Source organism: Anomaloglossus baeobatrachus, chromosome 4, assembly GCF_048569485.1.
Source record: "Anomaloglossus baeobatrachus isolate aAnoBae1 chromosome 4, aAnoBae1.hap1, whole genome shotgun sequence".
In the NCBI taxonomy this organism is placed as follows: domain Eukaryota; kingdom Metazoa; phylum Chordata; class Amphibia; order Anura; family Aromobatidae; genus Anomaloglossus; species Anomaloglossus baeobatrachus.
This window is the reverse complement of record NC_134356.1, coordinates 24,583,030-24,603,762: the sequence shown is the minus strand read 5'-3', so window position 1 is coordinate 24,603,762 and position 20,733 is coordinate 24,583,030. Positions and strand designations below refer to the sequence as shown.

At 47.9% G+C, this 20,733-nt stretch overlaps 1 pseudogene; it reads left to right on the top strand.

Moving 5' to 3' along the window:
- The first annotated feature begins 388 nt into the window (after positions 1-388).
- The window catches only part of LOC142302282 (E3 ubiquitin/ISG15 ligase TRIM25-like), a 39,227-nt pseudogene continuing 18,882 nt past the window's right edge, over positions 389-20,733 (top strand).

The window sequence follows — 20,733 nt, the reverse complement described above, 5'->3', positions numbered from 1 at the left end:
GCGTGCCATAGGTTTGCCATCACTGGGCTAGGGGCACGTCTGACTGCAAGCAATCATAGAGGCCAGGCAGTGCTGAGTGCATATGGACGAGCAATGAGGAGCGGAGGTTGCAGGAGCAGTGTACAGCCGCGCTGGAGCAGTTTACAGCTGCGACAGAGCCTAGGTAAGTATGATGCTCTCACTTTATTCTTATTTTCTTTAATTTTTTTTTAACTTCTCGAGTGCCGGATCCACATCAAGCAGCCAGAATCCCTGGCCCAGCCCCGGGAAACTTTGAATCCGCGTGGATCCGGACTTTTACAGTCCTGGTCCGTCCAGCTTTATTCACAAGTATAAACCGCCCATTGTTCCTGAGTATCAGTTTCGTTTCTCTCTTCCTCTATCAGCCATGGCGTCTGCTGATCTGAGAGACGAGCTGCTCTGCTCCATCTGTCTGAGCACTTATACAGACCCTGTAATGCTGAGCTGTGGACACAACTTCTGCCGGGTCTGTATTGATCGTGTGCTGGATACACAGGACGAGTCTGGAGTTTATTCCTGTCCTGACTGTAGAGAAGAGTTTTAGGAGCGGCCGGCGCTGATGAGGAACATAGCTCTACGTAACATAATGGAGAATTTCCTGATTATTCCACCAACACAGAGGGAAACCGGGATCTGCTGCACTTACTGTGTGGACTCTCCTGTACCTGCGGTGAGATCCTGTCTACACTGTGAGGCTTCTCTGTGTGAGAAACACCTGAGGGCTCACAGCAAATCACCAGAACACGTCTTATCTGATCCCAGAACTTCTCTGGAGAAAAGGAAATGTTCTGTCCATAAGAAGATCCTGGAATATTACTGCACCGAGGACGCGGCTTGTATCTGTGTCTATTGTTCAGCTGGAGAACATCGGGAACATCAGGTGGAGATGCTGGATGAGGCCTCTGAGAAGAAGAAGACGAAACTAAGAAATGTTCTGTCCATAAGAAGATCCTGGAATATTACTGCACCGAGGACGCGGCTTGTATCTGTGTCTATTGTTCAGCAGGAGAACATCGGGAACATCAGGTGGAGATGCTGGATGAGGCCTCTGAGAAGAAAAAAAAGAAACTGAGAAATGTTCTCCAGAAACTGACAACAAATAAAGAGGAGGCTGAGAAAAGAGTCTGGAGGAGCAGAGGAGAAAAGCTCAAGAAAAAGCAGCTAGAGAAGCCGAGAGAGTCACTGCCCTGTGTACAGACATCAGGAGACGGGTGGACGACCTGGAGAAGAAGGTCCTGAGTGAGATCTCCAGGCAGGAAAAGGAAGAGTCACTGTCACTGTCTGCTCTGATCCATCAGCTGGAGATAAAGAAGGACAAGCTGTCCATGACCCTGGAATTGTAGATTCCGGCCAATAATAATTAGGCACACACACCCCTTTTCCAATTCCCCCTTATCTGCTAATAACCACTCAGACACCAATTTATCTTTGGATAATTTTGGCCATAGCAGCCATTTATTAAACAAATACATAACATGTAAAATTTTGCATTGTGGTAAGGTCCTTGAAGCTAAAACCCTGGTGATTCCCATAACCAAGCCATATAACCAAATTGCTCCCAGCCGTTACCCACACTGGCTCAGGAGCACCAAAGTGTAAGGGTTATTCCTTCATTAACCACCAAAAACACCCACGGGGGCCCCGACATACCCCGTCGGGATCCCCCAAAAATCACCAGGTGACCAACCATTCTGCCAATGAGGGGATCCATACCCGGATGGGTTCCCCGAACCAATTTAGAACCAACTTCAAGGACCCACCAAAAACCTGCCACCAGGCCACTACGACCCGATAAACTTCCATATCGCCTCCCACAAAACTTGCAGCCCATTGCGAACTCAAAGTCTTTAGGGAGGGCGGGTGGGACTCTCACTGGTGTCCCAGAGCGGGAAAAGTGCCGCTCCTCCCCCAGCTTCACCTTTTTACTATACCCTGACTTACTCCCCCTCCCCTACCCGTGACATCATGACCTCCACTCCAATCAGTGTCATGCTGGCCTCCACACATGCCCGGGGGGAGGGGGGGGTCAGTGCTCCGGCCATTCTTGACCCTGGAATTGTAGATTCCGGCCAATAATAATTAGGCACACACACCCCTTTTCCAATTCCCCCTTATCTGCTAATAACCACTCAGACACCAATTTATCTTTGGATAATTTTGGCCATAGCAGCCATTTATTAAACAAATACATAACATGTAAAATTTTGCATTGTGGTAAGGTCCTTGAAGCTAAAACCCTGGTGATTCCCATAACCAAGCCATATAACCAAATTGCTCCCAGCCGTTACCCACACTGGCTCAGGAGCACCAAAGTGTAAGGGTTATTCCTTCATTAACCACCAAAAACACCCACGGGGGCCCCGACATACCCCGTCGGGATCCCCCAAAAATCACCAGGTGACCAACCATTCTGCCAATGAGGGGATCCATACCCGGATGGGTTCCCCGAACCAATTTAGAACCAACTTCAAGGACCCACCAAAAACCTGCCACAACGAGGGCACCTTGATAACCTTCAAGTGCCTGAGACCCCCCCTCAATAGCAAAGCTCGCTCAATACCTCCCTGCAATCCAAGTGCCCACAATCAATCCGTACTGCATTCAAATGCACCCCATCCGCCTACCAAAATTCGTCATCCTCTCGCTCCAGCTCAAAAAGCCGAGCTGCGACTCCCACGTTGCAGCCCCCAAATTTTTTGAGATAATCCTATTAACTTTCACCCGCACCTTATTCAGCTTCTCCACAGACCATGCTTTCCGCCCAAACCCTTCTTGGAACAATGTCCCACCACACAATTATCACGCCTGGAAAAGACACCCATAACTGCAACAAGTCATGCTTAGTATCTTTAGCAAAGTCCGAGAAAGCCGCTCACCCAAATAGGTCCCTCGACGCGTAAAACCAAAATGTCAGGGGGCCTGCCCAAATGAGCATAGTTATGCACCCCCTGCACACCGTATTCCACCCCATACTCCTGATTCCAACCCATCCGACAGGAGCCCTATCCCTCCGACAAAATTTAGCTGTCTCCTGTTCCTTCTCGTATCCGCTCTCTGTGTTCCCCAGCACACATTAGAATGGCCCAAGATCCAGACCAGGCTGGAAAAACGGGGGGGGGGGGGGGGGGGGGGTGTCTGAAAAACAAAGCACTAACAAAATTACCAAGTAGCTCCAATACCACCCCAAAGAATGACACCCCCCCCCACCCCCCCCTCCATCAGAACCAGTCTTACGATCAATTGCCCCTGAAACATTGCGAACCCACGACTTACAACGCTGAGACTTCCATCGACCAATCTGTTTAACTGTCTTAGCAGGGAGACCACACCCAGAGGTTTCCACTGCCGTCCCAAGACGAAAAGAATGCAACGCAAACCTCGCCAACCAGACCCAATGATTTCAAACATGCCCACAAAACACTAATGAACTAATATCTGGACAAAAAGCCCGTCCTCGAAACATAACAATGGGCCATCCTGACTCGGGTGGACCTTTGCAAAGCTCAAAACGCACTGCCAATGGCACATACCTGATGCCATAACCTTCCCTAAACAAACCCGCCTGCCCCCACTTTATCCATTTTTGATTTCTGGATCCAAAATTCGATCCCCATGCTCCAAAAATAGGACGTCACTATTACCCAAGCCCCCGGGGCACGTCACCCTGGGAAATACCAATTCGCCAATACACCAAGCCCCGAAAAACCGCCAACGAAAAGCCAACCGCAACAATGATACCTTAATTCCCTACCCAAACATTCCAATAAGCTAAATCACACAGGCCGTCTACCTATGGCCCCTATGCACACCCTTCAACGCCTGAACTACCCAAAAATTTGTTCCCAATCCTGTACACCTCGCAACCAGAAACCAAATGCCAACCCTGTAATCAAATGACTCAACTTCGTGGAAGATCAACCTGTTATCGCCACTCCCCCGATTTCCCAGGAACAGTCCTAACTGGGAATCCTCATTCATCATGCCACCACCCAACCACCACTCCCAGGAACCCATGTGGCCTAATACGCCGCCCACGTGGTACCAGTCAAACTGCCTGAATCCGTGGTCTTGCTGCTTGAAGACCACGCTCCAAAGCTGCACAGGGGACTACAAGCTGCTGCCGTCCGCCACTACCGCAAAATCCCGGAAACAATCTCACTGAAACAGGAAAGGAAATCCGCTATTAGGTCCTCTATACCTGGTACCTGAGCTGCTGTGACCCGTATTAATTTCCCAACAAATAAAAACCAACCGCCGCAACACCCGAACAACTTGGGTAAAATATGCCGAGCCGTTATTAATCACTAGCACCACCCCCATATTGTCCCAGTTGAACCGGATCTACTTATTCCACAACTGGTCACTCCCCAAATGGAGTGCGACCATCATCGGAAAAAATTTCCAATAGCGACACATTCCTTGTCAACCCCTCAGCCATCCAACTTTCTGGTCACCAATCCGCACATCACTGACCCTGAAAAAAGGCCCCGAAACCTGAGTCACCCGCAGCATCCGTAAACAATTCCAATTTGAAATTAACCACTACCTCATCCTTAAGCAACGAACCACCATTGTCCTGCTCCCCAAAAAATTCTCCCCAAACCAACAAGGCCGCTCAATGTTCCTCCGACAAACTTATGTAGGGGTGAAGAGCAAGCACTCCAGCTGTCGCGCAAGCTAGCCGACGTGAAAACTCGGCCCATTGACCTTACCCGACACGCAAAATTAAGTTTCCCCCAATAGCGATTAAACCTCCTTTAATTGTAACTTCCTCACCCGGCATGCCCTTGCTACCTCAACCTTAAGCGTGGCAACCTGTCATCAGGAAGCCGAACCTCCCAAATCACTGAGTCAATTACAATGGCCATAAACTAAATACAGGTATTTGGCCGAACAGTTCTTCCCCAGGTGCCAAAGGCACCCCAAAGCCTCTCGCTATCCATTCCATTGCTGCTAGAATTCTTGTGCCTGTGCCGAAACAGCCAATCCCACACACCGACAATTCATCCCGGTAAGGTACCAGTGATGCCAAACCAGAAACATCACGCCCCCCCCATTCTAAAAAAGAACAAAAGGTTTCAACAAATGTGCACGATACCGCACTACCCATTGGCAAGCAGGGGTCTCCAAAACAATTTCCCTTCCAAAAACAAACTAATAACGAACACAATTTTGGATGAACTGGTAAGAGCCGGACAGCTGCCTCAATATCCATCTATTGCCATCAACATACCCCTCCCACAACTCTTTACCTACTTTGTAGCCTCATCAAACGACGTATACAACACCTAACGAAGCTCAGCCAGTATACCATCATTCGCTGACCTACCCCTGGGATGAGACAAATGGTGGATTAGCCGAACTTTACCTGGCTCCTCCTTGGGCCCCCCCCCCGAATGACGAAACCACAAAATAAGAAAAGGTAGGGGGGTGACTAACTGTGCCCCCCATTCTCCCCCACGCCACCTCCTTTCCTAACTTTCCACCTACCAGCGCCAAATGCTGATACACCGAGGGAGATTCCTGGTTGTCCCTGGAACTTCAAAAACAGGGGAAGGAATCCTGAAACCCTCCCCAAAACCCAACCTCAAACCTCAGCTTTGGCCCTAACAGGATCCCTATTTAAGTACGGCAGCATCGCAACTAAGCTCACCGGTGTCTGACCCTTGGACACCCCATGGGATGCTCCGTTACAATAGGTGCGGAGATGTCCAAACAACGACAAGTGTCACTGACTTGCCTTCCCCCTCATTAACTTACCAACACGAACTTGACTTCTAGGACCCTGTCTGTCCGTACTGACCACCGGCACCCCAACTTCCTGACCGGCCGGGGAACCCTGCCCCGCCCTGAAATGACTGCCCATATCTGGCTGCCGCCATCACCCGCAACCACAAGCCTATATCCTTCTGATCCCATCTTATGGATGGACGGTCGCCATCCTCTGATGACACTGCTCCTCATAACGGATCCAGGTCTACCCCCCATAAATCCTATAGGCCTCACCAATCGAGCCCATATAGCAAAACCACTGAAAACTATTCTCTGGCGCCTGTCGCCAATTACTCTTGCCCAAACTGCAACGCCTTAAACCTATTAGCATAAGTCTGAGGAATCAAGTGCCATCGCCACTTCTCCCCATCTTCCTTCTTGCTATCGTCTTTTCCCCCTTTGTCAAAATAAATTTTTGCCACCTCCTTACTCCTTTCAGTCTGAACTGCCACTAATACTGGGGAAGAGACACTCCCAACTGGACTCACTAGCCGCAATGACGGACAAATTAACCCAAGCCGCCACTGGCGCCGGGGTTTTCCTGGCCCCTAATCCGGGCCCGCAACTGGCGAACGCAACTTCAATTCTGACAACTCCCCACTCAACGCATTCCCCCTAACACCCGCTGGCACCCCCAAACCGAACCCCAGCTGACCCATCACCCCCCCTTTTACTGTGTACCTAAACAGCATGTGAAGACAAACAAAACATGTAATCATACTCACCAGGCTGCACAAAGGTATAACCTCGCCAGCCGGACCACCTGTATCCTGACGTCCCTCCTGCCGATCTAGCATGACTTGGCTCCTCCCATCCGACTCTGCTCCATTGCTGTTTTAGCCGCGCGGCCCGAGGCCCCGCCGGCCGCATATCCTGGACATGACGATCAGTAGCGCCGACCAACAGGGGGAGCTGCATATTATCCTCAGGGCTCTCCAAGCACGGCCCCCCCTGCTCCGCTCCATGTGGCCCCTCTCCCAGACAGGGCCTCTGTAGCCGCAGGCCCTGAATGCCAGGCCCGATGTAGTTCCGACTGCAGCCGCCTGGCTCCGCCCACCTCACAGGGATCCATCCGGGATACTATCGCTGCAGGGAGGAGAGGCTCAGGGCGCTCGGCCGGTACATCACCAGAGCGCCCCGCCGCACCGCCGACGTCACTCGCCGACAAGGCAGCAGCAGGCCCCGCCCCCAACTCCAGCGTAGGCCTGCCGACTGCCGCCGGGCCCAGCCGCCCGTCTGAATTCCTCCCAGGCCGGGGCCTGCCGGACCTCGCAGCTCGCGGCGTCCGGCCTGGAGGGTCCCCGGAGGGGGCTTCTGTGGCGACGCTGGGCCCTGGGAGTCAGGTCAGGTGACCGCCTCTCTGCCAGTCCAGACCTCCGGGGGCGCCGCTGTCGCAGGGGTGCCGTCCCTGCCCCCCCCCCGGACTCCCACCGAAGATCCTTGCTATCAGGCTCTGCAGCCACCTGGGGGGATGGTCCCAGCAGCAGCTCTCAGCCGCTCCAGGAGCTGATCCCCGGCGTCCATAGCAGGTACAGGGATGGGGACTCTCACTGGTGTCCCAGAGCGGGAAAAGTGCCGCTCCTCCCCCAGCTTCACCTTTTTACTATACCCTGACTTACTCCCCCTCCCCTACCCGTGACATCATGACCTCCACTCCAATCAGTGTCATGCTGGCCTCCACACATGCCCGGGGGGAGGGGGGGGTCAGTGCTCCGGCCATTCTGGAAGATGAGGCACATTGAGGAGCTGTGTTAGGCTGGTTTCACACTACGTTTATTTAACATCCGTCCATAACGTTTTTTTAGCGGAAAAGCGGATCCAGTGCAAATGCGTTTTCATTTCAATGCATTTGCAATGGACTCGCGTTAACATCCGTTCAACTGCGTTTGCGTGCGTTATAGTGAGGATCCAGCGACTTGCAGTTTTTTAACATGTTTCAAAAACGCTACTTGTAGCGTTTTTGAGCTGCGTCCAAATACTGCAAATTGCTGGATCCTGACTAAACAGCACGCGAACGCAGGTGAACGCTGGCGTGCTGATAGACAGGATCCTGCTTTTGTACTGAGCATGCCCAGAAAGTACTGAGCATGCCCAGAACCAGTCTCGCGTGATCTGTCTCTCTCTCCTCCTCCCTCCCTCCCCCTCTCTCTCTATCTCTGTCTTTCCCCCTTCCTCTCCTCCCTCTCTCTCCCACCTGAGAGCTGCGGACACTCGTAACCAAGGTAAATATCGGGTAACCACTTCTCTTAGTTACCCGATGTTTACGTTGGTAACGTGTGCAGGCAGCCCTGCTCCTAGTAGCTGCAGACACTCGTAACCAAGATAAATATCGGGTATCCAAGGCCGATGTTTACCTTGGTTACCAGCATCTGCAGCTGTCAGAAGCCGGCTCCCAGTCTAGTTCCCCTCACTCCCGATCACATGACTCCAATGCCCGCCCCTAAACATCCAGTGCAGGATCCTGCAAAATAACAGATGCGTTTGCATACGTTATTTGCTGTAAAAGCAGGATCCGTATTTCCGCTAAAATAACGTTAAGGACGGATGTTAAATAAACGTAGTGTGAAACCAGCCTAACATGACTGATCCACTGACCGTCTTACAGGAACCAGACACCGGGGACTTGTGTGATCCTGAGGAGGAGGGAGGTGATGAGGACACAGGGGGACATGATAAACAGCTCCATGATGGAGGTGACCTGGATGTGGCTGTGATCTCACACACATTACACACATTATGTGAGGTAATAACAGGTATAAGGAGGGGGATCTATGTGGAGGATCCTGCAGACATATTACTGGATGTAAACACAGCTGCTAATAATCTCCTTATATCAGACGACCTGAAAACTGTGACCTGGACACGAGAGAATGAGAATCGTCCAGAAACAGCAGAGAGATTCCAGTATAATCAGGTGATGAGCAGGAGGGGATTTACCACAGGACGACATTACTGGGATGTGGAGGGCCGTAGATCTGGGAATTGGATTGTGGGGATGTGTTACCCCAGTATAGACAGGAGGGGGCAGCAGTCGGGCATTGGAAAAAATAACAAGTCCTGGAGTTTGTGGAGATATAATAATCAGTATTTTGTGATACCTAACAATAAAGAGATCCGGTTACCTGACAAGATCTCCAGTGATAGATTCAGGATCTGTCTGAATTATGAGGCCAGGCAGCTGTCCTTTTATGAGTTGTGTGACCCCATCAGACACTTACACACCTTCACTGCCGCCTTCTCCGAGCCCCTTCATGCTGCATTATGTGTATGGAATGGTTCTATAAAGATATTAGGGGGTAAACAATAATTGGGAGAAAGCATCAATATGTAAAGCCTGCTTTACACGTGTCGATATGTCGTGCAATCGGATTTGCGATCACACCCGCCCCCATCGTTTGTGCGGCACAGACAATTTGTTGCCCGTGTCACACAAAGTTGGTAACCCGCGTCACACGTACTTACCTTCCAAACGACCTCGCTGTGGGCGGCGAACATCCTCTTCCTGAAGGGGGAGGGACGTTCAGCGTCACAGCGACGTCACACAGCGGCCGAAAAATAGTAGCGGAGGGGCGGAAATGAGCGGGACGTAAACATCCCGCCCACCTCCTTCCTTCCGCATTGCCGGCGGGACGCAGGTAAGCTGCAGTTCATCATTCCTGGGGTGTCACACGGAGCAATGTGTGCTGCCATGGGAACGATGAACAACCGGCGCACAGAAGGACGTTCTGATATATATCAGGTTGTAACTATATACTGGAGATTATATACTCTGGGAATAATGCTCATCTATTAACAATTCTGAAGTTGGTTTCTTCATCTATTTTCTTATTGAGCAATTGTTTATTTTCTGTTTATTTGTACAGGTTTAACAACAAAATTAAAAAAATGACAACAATGAAATACAATGCAGTGAGGGGCCCTGATGTGAATACCCTTAGAAACAACTAAAAAATATGTAAAACTGGCCACAAAAATGGGCATCAAAGAGGGCACCAAAGTGTCTTATTGAAAGGGTTAAATGACATGGGCCATTGATCTCACACCATGATCACACAGATAGTGATGCATCACATCTAACTCACCAAGCCACCGCCATTCTTCACTATAGCTATCATTGAACCTCCACCATGTTTCTTTGTAGAGATCACTGAGCCTCCACCATGCTTCACTTTAGGGCTTTCTTTTCAGTGGATTTTTCTTTCATCAGACATACCACTATTCCATAGGCCCGAAAAGTTTAGTTTAATCTCTCATCTCTCCCAAAACGTCTACCGCTTATTCAAATGGTTTTCATCATATTGGAGCCACCTTTTTTGTGCAGTGATATGAGGTGTACGTCTTATTTTGGGGGGTGGAGAGGCATGGAGACTTTCCTTTGCATTTAGTATGTGTCTTAGGCCTCATTCAGACGTCGTTTTTTCCCGTACAAGTTTTATCTGTGGTTTTCACAGATAGCACTGGTATCTACTATAGCTTTTGTAGCTGTTCACATGTCCATACATTTTTGTAGACAGAGTGGTCTGACCAAAATCACGGCGACCTGTCTGATTTTGACCCGAGTCTGGATCAAACTCACTAATAGAAGTCTGTGAAAAAAATTGCACAGCACTCGAATGTCATCCATGTGCTGTGTGTTTTTCACAAACTAGTTGACAGGAGAAGCCTCTTTCTTTTACTCGTCAGAAAAAAGCCGACAACCTACCTCCTTAGGAATCTGGTGGGATCCTGATATGGAGGCTGATGCGGGGACATTCTCTGGTCTAACCTGAGTGGTTAGTATGTTATTGTGGTATATCTATATAACTAACATCTAAATATTACTGAATGCTATTTCCCTATGGTGTATTACATTCCCCAGCATTTACACTGTGTCCTAATGTTCCACGTGTTATATATAGTCACCATTATATTTGTAATCTTTTGCCATCTAGTGGCTCATTCTGGTATTACATCATAATATATTCTAATGTTTGGTATTGGGCTCTGTATCAGCCTCCCTTTGTGCATGTTCTTGTATAAATGTTGTTTTTTTTATATACGTGTCATGTTTTTCAATAAACTATTAAACTTAGATTTTTTTTCTTTTATTTTTGGACTGCAAGTATATCTGGTGGGAACCTGTCAATAAGTTTATGTTTTTTCTATTGGAAGCAGCAGTATAGCTGTATAGGCACTTGTCTCCTGATAAATATATATATTTTTCTGCAGAGATCTGATCACATAGAAGCCATATGCAGATCATGCTAGAGGTGCACTGGTGCCGCTCAATGCACTTGGGCGGCTTCTTGATGGGATATTGATTGTGTAAAGCTCATTATAACAGATTGAGGTCAAACGTTTTTCGTAATGCATAAAATTACTGGACTACAACTCCCAGCATGCTCTATGTATCCATTGTCCAAGTACATTGAACAAAAATATTAACACAACACTTTTGCTTCTATTTATTATAAGCTGAACTGAAAGATCTAAGACTTTTTCTATAGAAAATTATTCACAAATTTGTCTAAATCTGTGTTAGTGATCACTTCTCATTTGCCGAGATAATCCATCCACCTCACAGGTGCAACATATCAAAATGCTGACTAGACAGCATGATTATTGCACAGGTATGACTTAGGCTGGTCAGCTTGATTATTGCACAAGTGTGCCTTAGGCTGGTCAGCTTGATTATTGCACAGGTGTGCCTTAGGCTGGTCAGCTTGATTATTGCACAGGTGTGCCTTAAGGGTGCCTTACATGCTGCGACATCGCTAGCGATAGCATCCGCCCCCGTCGTTCATGCTACATTTGGTGATTGCTGCCGTAGCGAACATTATCGCTACGGCAGCGTCACACGCACATACCTTTTCAGCGACATCGCTGTGACCGCCGAACAATCCCTCCTTCAAGGTGGAGGTGCGTTCGGCATCATAGCGATGTCACTAAGCGGCCGCCCAATAGCAGAGGAGAAGAGGGGCATAGAAGAGCAACCGGAACATGTCGCCCACCTCCTTCCTCATTGCCGGTGGACGCAGGTAAGGAGATGTTCGTCGTTCCTGCGGCGTCACACATAGAGATGTGTGACGCCGCAGGAACGACGAACAACAAGCGGCATGCACCACCAACGATATTATGAAAAGGAGCGACATGTCAACTATCAACGATTTTTGACATTTTTGCGATCGTTGATCGTCGCTCCTTGGTGTCACACTTTACGATGTCGCTAACGGCGCCGGATGTGCGTCACTAACGACGTGACCCCGACGATATATCGTTAAAATGTGCAGTTTTACAATACTGAGGGGCTCTGAGGAGGTCAGAAAACCTGTCAGTATGTGGTGTGACCTCCATTTGCCACCAGTCTGTCTTCTGCCCTGTACAGTTAAAACTGGGATTCATTCATGAAAATAAACCACTCCAACGTTCCAGAGACCATCAAATGTGAGCATGTTCCTACTCAAGTCGGTAGCGACGATGATCTGCAGTCAGATGGAGACCACGATGAGGACGATGAGCAGCAGATGAGCTTCTCTGAGACAGATTCTGACTGACACTTGTGCAGAAATTCTTTGGCTATGCACCGCTTGTTGCAGCCGCTGTCCGGGTGGCCGCTTTCAAATTATCTTGGAGGTGAAGATGCTGGATGTGGAGGTCCTGGGCTTGTGTGGTTACATGTGGTCTTGCGGTCAGGAAACTCCTTGGATATACTTCCAAATTTAGTGAAATGCCTTTATAAATGGCTTATGATAGAGAAATGAACATTCAATTCACAGGAACAAGCTCTGGTCGACGTTCCTGAAGTCATTAGTCAACTGCACGCTCCCTCAAAACTTGTGACATCTGTGGCTTTGTGCTGTGTGATAGAACTGCACTTATTAGAGTTACCTTTTGTTGTGGCCAGCCAAAGGCGCACCTGTGCAATAATCATGTTGGTCAGCCTAAGGCACACACCTCAGGTTTCTCACACTGACCTGGCATATCCGGGTTTGATTATGCTGGGAGGGTTCTTTGCAATTTCGATAGGTCATGGTGTCATTATGTCACAGCGTGCGCCATGATCTTTGCAGGCACATGCATAGGATTCTTCCCTGGCCTAGTGAAATCCTGAAACCCCCACCTAGCGTTAGAGGCTTCAAAATTTCATCATGAGTGGTGGTGATGTGAAGATTCAATGAGGACTGCACAGGTGACGGTGAGAAGCGGAGGGATCGAAGAGGTGAGTGATAACATTTTGATGATCTTTCATGGTTCCAGAAAATGGCAGACAGCGACTTCCATTTTGCTGAATCCACGTGGAAAGCATATTTCAAAATGCAGATTTATGTAGAAAAATGTAGATTTGTACAAAATTTTACTCCACTCATCTCTCTCTAACAAAATGTAAAGCCTGAAAAGAAAGCCTTTAGGTGGCATGTAAATGCCGGGTGTTGCTAAGATAGAAATAAAAGGGCAGAAGATTTTAAAAAAAAAAAAAAAAAAAAAGGGTATTTTATTGCAAAATTATATAACAAAACTACTTGTGTCAGTACAGAACTTGCACCTTCCTTAGGTTTCAGAAGACTAAACACATTCACAGCAAGTAATTTTCACTTATATGCATATATAATGTCATGGAACAGTCAGGGGAGCCTGCAGATATCCCACCGCTACCAGCAATTTGTCACAATTTGTGACCAACAATCATCGGAATAATGACATAATTGACTGACTATTGATGGACAAGACAACGGCTGCTATAGCTAGTATGTTGTGCCATTTATTAGGAACTTCACTGAGAAAGTATAGTATATTCACATTCGATTACAACACACGGATAAATATACATATACTTCGGTATGTTCACTGCCAAGCTCTGCAATAATTGAATTAAGAACTAGCTACTACCACTAATCGTTTATTAGTTTATACAGGCCACTGGACAACACTTTCTGGTAACATAAGGCCTCAGAGGTTTCAGGGGTGCGGTTTATAGAGCAACAGTAATGAAGCTGTTATATTTTATATCTTTAATATTTTATGTATTAGACATAAAGAGGGCCGCATATACATTCTGTAAAATGGTTAGCTAGTGGGAATGCTACACTCATAAAGGCCATGCACTAAAAGCAGGAGCTGCCAAAAATTAGTAGGAACTGCAATACCCCCTGGAGCACATGTAGAGGAGGGCCTCAGACAACATTTTTTGACCATTGAGTGTGACTCCTGGATTGTGACTCCTAGATTGGCAAAGCCTATGAATGAAATGCAAGGACTGCCAAAAAGTAGAATTGACAGAAATATAACCATATTATAGCATTAGCCTCCCCTCCCTAGTCTATAGCATTAGCCTTCCCGCCTCCCCCCTTCTGAATCTTCAGCTCTATGAGCACTTACCTGCTTGTGTCTGTCCTCCTCCTGGCTCCGGCATCTGTGCTCATCCGCGGTGGCCTGCTGTGACACCTGCAGTGTGATGCAGCAAGTAGCTGATTGGCGTTCGACTGACCTAGAAGGGCAGAAGCTGGTACTTCCTGAGTCAATCAGCTGCGTGTGTCAGTAGTTTATTTGTATTTGTGTCTTAAAGATGAAAATATAAGTAAATGATTTCTTATACTGTCTAACGGACTGATGTTAAAAAATAAATTTGCCTCCCTCTTTTAGTGCCGCCCCCGCAGCCTGCCGCCATAGGCACCAGACTGCCGCTGCCTAGTGACAAATACGGGCCCGTATACTGCACTACCTCAAGACTTCACAGGAGTACCAACATGACAAAAACTAATATATCCACCACTCCTGAGAGGCCAGACTGCAGCCGACAAAGCAGAGGGGAGAAGATGACGTGTTCCAGTACAGAGACCATTACACCAGCAGACGTGAGAGAAGAATCCTGTCATAAGCATCCAGTGAAGAGAAAACCTAATAGTGTTCTGCTTTATATAACCTGCAAGTGGAAAAAACTACAACTCCCATCAGCCCTAGGGAAATAAACAGAATCTGCCAGGAGCTAGAAAAGTGTGAAGAAGGGATAAGAGGGATGAAGATGAGGCCTGTCAGAAAGAAAATGGGAGTGAAAAGATCTACTGTAGTAATCTCACTGATTGTGAGAGAGAGAGAGAGAGAGAAAAAGAGAGAGAGAGAGAGAGAGAAAGCATTCTTCATTTTTATCAGTCGAACAGAGAGACAGAGAATCTTCCAGATATCCCAAGTGGAGTGAGAGAGGCAGCATCCTCCATTTTAAGTGAGAAAGAGAGAATCCTTCAGTTATCTGAGAAACACAGAAAGACGACATCTTGTGTTATATCTGAGGTATCTTGAAAGAGAGAATCCTTCAGTTATCTGAGAAACACAGAAAGAAGACATCTTGTGTTATAGCTGAGGTAACTTGAAAGAGACAGTATTTAGTGTGAGGCACAGTGAGAGATGAAGACACTTTATTTGAGGTGCACCGAGAGAAACATTTTCATCCATTTTATCTGAGGTACATAGAGAGAGATAGAGCGTCCTCCATTTTACCTCAGATACATTGAAAGAGATAGAGCCTCCTCAATTTTATTTGAGGTACACCGAATAAAAGGGCCTCCTATATTATATCTGAGGTACACCGAGAGGGATAGAGCCTCCTCCATTTTATCTGATGTACACCGAATAAAAGATCCTCCTCCATTTTATCTGAGGTACACGGAAAGTTCCTCTTACATTTTATCTGAGGTACATTGAGTGAGATACAGCTACAGCTTCCTCCATTTTGTCTGAGGTATACTGAGAGAGATAGAACCTCCTTTATTTGATGTTATAAAGCCTCCTCTGTTTTATCTGAGGTACACTGACCTAGAGAAAGAGACCGTCTGCTTTTGACCCCCAAACCGTTGTGCATCCACCAGGCCAATATATACATTGACGTCGTCCATCTTTGAAATCTGGGGGTGCAGCCATACAGTGTCCCACAAAAGTGCAGCATGTGGTATCACACCTCTCACTTCATTTTATTAGGAGAGATATAACATCCACATTAGTTTTGTCTGTATATTGTATAGATGTATTTTGACTGCTCTAATCTAAAGAGTTGTGTGAGATATGAAAAACATAGTGGTCTTCTTCCAAAAACAGCGCCACTCTTCTCAAATGGCTGTGACTGGTATTACAATGGGGTTGCACAGATGGAGGTAAGTGACGATAGTAGTTACAGCTGACATAACCTGTGTATAAACCGTGCTCACTGTGGGAAGGGTGTGGAGTAGGAATTAATAGATGTTTTGCTTCATTCTTCTGTTAAATGTTTCTCCCCGGTTGACAGAATTGTTGGATTTCTTTGAAATATTTCTTTGCTACATGACAGGTAAGGCTGCTTTCACACATCCGGCTTGAGCTGTGCGGCTCAATCCGGCTGTGCAAGCTATGCAACGAATGAGGTGAAAACACCGCATCCTTTGCATAAGTTTTTCCCAAGCGGCCTGTCCGGTTTTTGCCGCTTGCGGCATGCTACTGAGTTTTTTGCCGCATCGCACCGCCTCTGGCAGCCATAGGCATGCATTGAAAAATGCGCCGCGTCGGCCGGATGCGGCGCGATTTTTTTTTGCCGCACGAAAAACGTGCCAGGCAACATTCCATCCGGCCGCCGCATCGGCTAAATCTGCCGAATGCGGCAAAAACCGGATGGAACGCAAGACCATGCGGCACAATGCGGCACTAATTAAAGTCTATGCAGGAAAAACGCAACCGGCAGCAAAAAAAAAACGGTTGCGATTTTCCTGCAAAGTGCCGGATTGTGCCGCATTGCAAAAACCGGAGGTGTGAAAGCAGCCTTACTTTGTCCACTCCTTCACACCTAGTCCAGCAGGTTTTATGTCCTTGGGTAAGTTCCTGTACTATTCTATATTACCATGAGTTTCCTCAGTAAGGATTTGGCAGGCTCCCCTAATATTAGTGCTCCCTTCTATCAAATGTTATCACATGACTTGGATTATAAAGTAAAACATTAATTCCTAGATGATCCAGCACGAATGAACATACACAGCTCAGCTGCTCCCAGAGCCGGAGGCCGGATGTGCTCAGTTGCGGAGCTGCACAGCACAGCTCAGCTATATAGTGGCCTTGTATAGCACATTTGCCCCCCAATCTGAACCAATAGTGAAGAACAACCCCTTTTAAATAAATCAGGATCAAAAACATCAAATGACATCCATGACACGTCACTTTACACTCATTCATACATTCATGCTCACTACACCCCTAGATTAATTCCTCGAGAGGTGTAGTTTCCATTATGGTTCAACTTGTGGGGGTTTCTGCTGTTTTGGCATTTTAAGGGGATCTTAATAGGTAGGGCTGGTATTAGGGCCCATTAGGGTCAGCCTCCTCTACTGCTTTATTTCAAGCGACAAATTTTGCATTGGCTAGTTTTCTCACCCTCTCATGTGTTTATGTGTATTTCTATGTTGGTCAGGTCACAAGGCCTTTTTAAGCAAATTATTAAAGATTAAATTCTAATATGGATTATTTTTATTTGGTTTTCTTAATACAGTAACCCACCTTCCTATTACAGTAGCTGCAGCTTTGGTCTTTCCTCGCCTCCACCTTGTGCCCGTCACTACACTGGCTGCTTATCAGCTACAGAATACAATACAAATTTATATCTCTCACCCACAAAGCTCTCCACTGGAACTTTACCCGACTCGTCCTGATTGCCCTGGTGCTGTGGAAATCAGGGTAATAAGGGGTTAATAACAGCTCACAGCTGCAACTAAGCTCTAGATTAGTAGTGGGAGGAGTCTATGAGACCCCCCATCACTAATCTGTAAATGAAAAGAAATAAACACAAACACCAAAAAATCCTTTAGTTGAAACAAAATACACACACCTCAGATGAGGTAACTGAGTTCACGGACCTGCATATCTTGGCAGAAAACCAAAGGGTTTTTTGCCAAGAGATGCAGATTTGGTGCTGAAATTTCTACACCATATTCCTGCACCCAATCTATACCTCCAGGCAAAAAAAAATGCATCAAAACACCATACGGTTTTGATATGATTTTTTGCCAGAAGGTGTAAATTGGGTGAAGGAATATGCAGTAAAAATGTCAGCACTAAATCTGCATCTCTTGGCAAAAAAAAAAATGAACAAAAATGGTTTGACGTTGTTTCGGTGCGGTTTTCTGCCAAGAGGTGTGATTTGGTGCTGAAATGTCTGTCAATCACAAGCCTATCCTCACCATCAGATGCTCTAATGAAGATGAGGTAGTTGTTTAGTTATACCCCTGTGGTTGAGCCATTGCTGCGGCCCAGTGGGTCCACTCCCGCTCACACTCGCAAGGATAACAAAGCCTTTTGGATATATAAATTACAGACTCTGACTCCTATGGATCTCAATAGAGAATATGACTTGCAGGCATTTATATAACAATCCTTTTATTTTAATTTTTTCCTAAGAGCACTTTCTTAATTTTCCTCTGAATCTTTTGTTCTATTTTCCTCATTTGTTAATATTTTCTCTTTTTACTTTTCTCCATTTTCCCTTTAGCCTTAGGCTCCTTTTACACTGCGTTTTGCCTTACGTCCACATGTCCCGTCGGGGCATCCGTCCGAACCACCTCTCCCCCACCCCGCAAAGTGTGTTCCGGACGCATGCGCCGGCAGGGCCATTCACTGTAATGAAGCACATTGCGTTAGTGTCGCTGGCGGGGAGGTGCGCTGCGCTCGCTAACGCTCGGGTCCGGCGCTGCTGCTTCTGCTGCGGCTGCTCGGTGGCTCGAGCGGTGGGCCGGATCCGGGGACTCGAGCGGCGCTCCTCGCCCGTGACTGAAAGGGGTCGTTTGGTTTGGGGATTTGAGTTCGTGACGCCACCCACGGATTGTGGTGAAGATGGGCACCACCGCTGCTGGTGACGGGGATCCCGGGAACGATGGCAGGGAGCAGCTGGGATGTTGTTTTCCCCCTCCGTGGGTAGGGGTTGGTTGTCCCGGGGCCCAGTGAGGTGTCGGGGAGGCAGGGTTGGCGAGGTGCAGGGTCGCGGGGGCAGCGCGGTGCCGGTCGGCACGGTGGTACTCACTCAGCCAAGAATAGATACAGCGTCTCCGGTAAAACAAACGGCTGGATGGACGGGTCCCGCAGCCGGCTGCTGTGGTTACTCCCGGACGGTTGGTGGTGGCTGCCTTTCCCTGCACCTGTTGTGTATCTTCGGTTCCGATGGCTTCCCACCGGTAACCCGCTCCCCGACGTGGATATATGCCGGAGGAGCCCTTTTGCCCGCAGGCTCTGGCCCTGGAAATTCTAGCTATGGCGGTAGCTGTATTTCCTTTTCTCTGTTTGGCGGTTGCCTTCAATCGGGTCTTTGCTGTTTGGAAACCCCGGAGGTTCCGGTCGCTAACGGATTTGACCTGTTTAACGGCGACTCCAAGCCTGGTCGGGGTCCGCAGGCCCTGCCGGTTTGTGCTGGCTTCTCTTCGCTCCCCGGTTCGGTACCGGCGGGCCACCGCCCATCCCCGGTCCTACGGTTCCGCGTCGATCGGCCTCTCCTGCAGACGGCCACCACCGTCTGCCAACCTTACTCTTGGTGCCTGGGCCACGTACCCGGACACGGTCAGTCTGCTCCTCTACTTCACTCCTTCTCCTTCACTCTCCCTAACTGAACTTTCACTCTCTTTCTTTTCCCACCTCCAGGCCTGTGAACTCCTCAGTGGGTGGGGCCAACCGCCTGGCTCCACCCCACCTGGTGCGGACATCAGCCCCTGAAGGGAGGCAACAAGGATTTGTGTCTGGCTGATGTGCCTATCTCGGGGTGTGGGGTGTGTTGTTGCAGTACCTGTGACGACCTGGCTAATCCAGGGCGCCACATTAGCGTGTGCTCTGTTTTGTGCCAATTTTGCACATATATGTTTTCTGCAGACAGACACCCGAACGGAGTCGACTTTAGCCATTTATTCTTTACCCCTGTCATTATCCCGAGTACAGTGGAACCTTAGTTAATGAGAACAATCCGTTCTGGGAGTGTGCTTGTTAACCAAGTTACTCGTTCAGCAAAGCAAGATTTCCCATAGGAAATCATTGCAATGCAGACAATTCGTTCCACAACTTGTTAAATGTCCCATCCTGGTCCCCTATTGTGTCATTCCACACATGCACAAACACGCACAAACACATACAAACATGCACAAACACACATAAACACGTACAAACACGTACAAACACACAAACACACACAAACACACAAGCACGCACGCACACACACATGTGCTCACCTTACCTTCCGTTCCATCGCCGGTCTCCTGGGACTTGTTGTTCACCGGTACGGGCTGTGTATTGGGTTACCATAACAACGAGGGAGGAACTTCCGCTGCCAGAGCGCTGACGTCAAAGGCAGAGCCGCTTGCCTCTGATTGGCCAGCGTGCTGCTTTTGAGTAGTTCCTGCTTCGTCGCTATGGTGCCGATGCACAGCCTGGATTGGAGCGGCGAACTACAGGATCCAGGAGACCGGCGGTGGAACGGAAGGTACACTATATTATATTATATGCTCACCTTATCTTCCGTACCATCGCAGGCCTCCTGGGTCCTGTAGTTCGCCGCGAGGACGTTGCGATGTACCCGGGAACTACAAGAACCATGAGGCCGGCGGTGGAATGGAAGGTAAGGTGAGCATACTGTATGTGTGTGCGTGTGTGTTTGTGTGTGTTTTGTGCGTGCTTGTGTGTGTTTGTGTGGACTGCAAGTGCTGGTCATAGCGCGGTGGATGGACGGAACGGAAATGTGTGCAGTGAGGATTTTCCTCGTTCATCAAAGCTTTTTCGTAAATCGAGTTAAAAATTTACAGAAAGCTTTGTTTGTTAAGCGAAATTCTCGTTAAGTGGGTTACTCGTTAAGCGAAGTTCCACTGTATTTTTCTGTATCACACTTCTACCTACTTTACTTCGATAATCTGCATGTGTTTGTTTTATTCTCTAATATACTTTTTTTTTTCTTTTATGGTATGTGCACACAGTGTGTTATTA